This window comes from Cucurbita maxima, unplaced genomic scaffold (assembly GCF_002738345.1).
Source record: "Cucurbita maxima cultivar Rimu unplaced genomic scaffold, Cmax_1.0 Cma_Scf00004, whole genome shotgun sequence".
NCBI classification, from domain to species: Eukaryota; Viridiplantae; Streptophyta; class Magnoliopsida; order Cucurbitales; family Cucurbitaceae; genus Cucurbita; species Cucurbita maxima.
This window is the reverse complement of record NW_019272020.1, coordinates 2310366-2312644: the sequence shown is the minus strand read 5'-3', so window position 1 is coordinate 2312644 and position 2279 is coordinate 2310366.

Here is a 2279-nt window from a genome sequence, read left to right as displayed (position 1 = left end):
GCTAAAATTGATAGGATAGTTAGAGCATTTAGTTCAGCCTATTTAACTCGCGAGGCTTCCCTTTTAAATGAGAAATGGGACTAGGGAAAGGGGCTAAAGCTGTACAAGAATACCTCAGACAAATAAGGGACCCAAGCTGGGGATCCCCATTGAGGAGCATCAAACCCTAATGAAAGATCTCTCCCCATTAGTAAGAGGTCATCATTTTTCAGCAACGATAGGAAAGTGAGTTCTTTTAGTTGGCATTCATTAGTTCGTTTGGAAACGTATTCAGTTCTTTGATCCATGCTATGCCGCAAAATCCCTCGTTGGCTAAAACCCTTCGCCTTAAGACCTACACTCGGGGTCTGTCTCTGACATCGAGGGCTCCTCAAGTAGGTTCGTTATTTTTTCACAGTAAACAAGGTTATTATTGTGTCTTGGTTTTTTCCGTGCTGCAAAGTAAAGACTTAGGGAGGGAGTGGGGATCGACTTTCCTCCACCCCTTGCCTTGTTGAAAATTGAAGGGTGTTTTTTACATTTCGCGCTCCCTCGCCTCACTTTAGTGATAACGGAATATAATTCTTCTTTTGAGGTTAGAGATTATGGTCGCTTTCTCCATGATAGCAACTTTTTGTTTCACTAAAATAATATGTAGGGAAGGTCTATCATTTATAAATATAAAATTTATTTCAATGTCGTTTATTATTATTATTATTATTATTATTATTATTATTATTATTATTATTTGTCGAAAATGAAATGAAAATAGAGTCAAATTGAATTGTTAACATCCTCAGCCAACCCAACACGGATTCCACACAAAAACGTTACCGTTTTAATGTCTTATATGGACATAAATTAGTCGTATCTGATTTTTTTTTGTTCTTTTTTTTTTAAACTTATTTTATCTATGGATATTTTTATTTATTTATTAGGTAACAAAAGCACCTCTAATCCATTAATTTTTTGAATTTTTTTTTAAAAAGGCTCAGTAATTCTTCCTTTAAAAATATACTAAAAAGGAGTTGGTTATGTAGGTTGACTAATAATAAATTAAAATGGATATAAACCAAAATAAATTAAAATGGTTATGAATGCTGAGGTAGGCTAAGTTACAAAAAAATTAATACGATATCTTCATAAAGAAATTTGTTGTACTAGTTCCATTATGTTTCACCTAATTCAAAAAATTTAAATGCTTAACTAGATTTATTACTGCAACATATTGGTATTTTTTTTTTAATTTTGTAACTTTTATAATTATCTCTTATCCATTTCATTACGTGAAAAAGTCCTAAATGGATAGTCCTACCACAAAGTCTTTTGATCATTATCTATCACAAATAATGGATGGACTTTAAACAAAATATATATATATAAATAAAAATTGTATGTAAATTAGTATTGTGAATGGATCATGACCACATTCAATTAAGAACGATCTCAAAGATAGATTGCTTAAAAAAAAATTAAAATAATTGAAAGTTGTTGCATATACCAATAAGATATACTTTTTTTCGATCAATCATATGTTCTAAACATAATTCTTCCTTTAAAAATTGGATTTGCAGTTTAAAAATTAAGTAAAATTTGGAAAATGGATTTGTAGTTCAGATGCAAGTGGATTGAAATGGCGAGTTCAAACATTCTTATCCTTTGGTTTCACCCGTTCAAAGTCAAAGTTCGAGGAATATTCCGGTCAATAATTTTGGCTATGGGGGGCAGTTTTGTCCAATCGCATTTTCCGCTTCCCATACGGCGGAAGACTTCCGCAGCTGTTATCCGCGCCGTGTTATGCATGAAGACGACTCTCTCAACTTTTGTTTTCGTGGTAATTTACATTCCTACCCTTAAATTAAACATGTTTAATATTACATTTCTTTTTTCTTAGAAAGTAAAACTATCTCATTTGGTTACTTTTTTTATTTATTTCTTTCTATGAGAATTAAATTGCATTATAATCATTGGGTAAGAAAATGCTTCTTTAATCATTTTAATTTGGCCAAATATAGCATGTTATTATATATAAAAGTTCCATCTAGTAAAAATTTGTTCATAAAAGGATTCAGCATTGGAGGAGTATTATTGGGTACCAAATTAGATTATGGAAACAAAATCATCCAATTATATTTGTTAGAGATTAAAAATAAAAGGGAGGGAAATTAATAAATGAAAAAGAAAAAGAAAACAGGGGGATTCGCACAAAGATGGATGGTGGATGAATACCAAGGCAACGGTGGTGGTGGTGGTGGTGGTGGTGGTGGTGGTGGTGGTGGTGGTGGTGGGGGAAAGAAAGA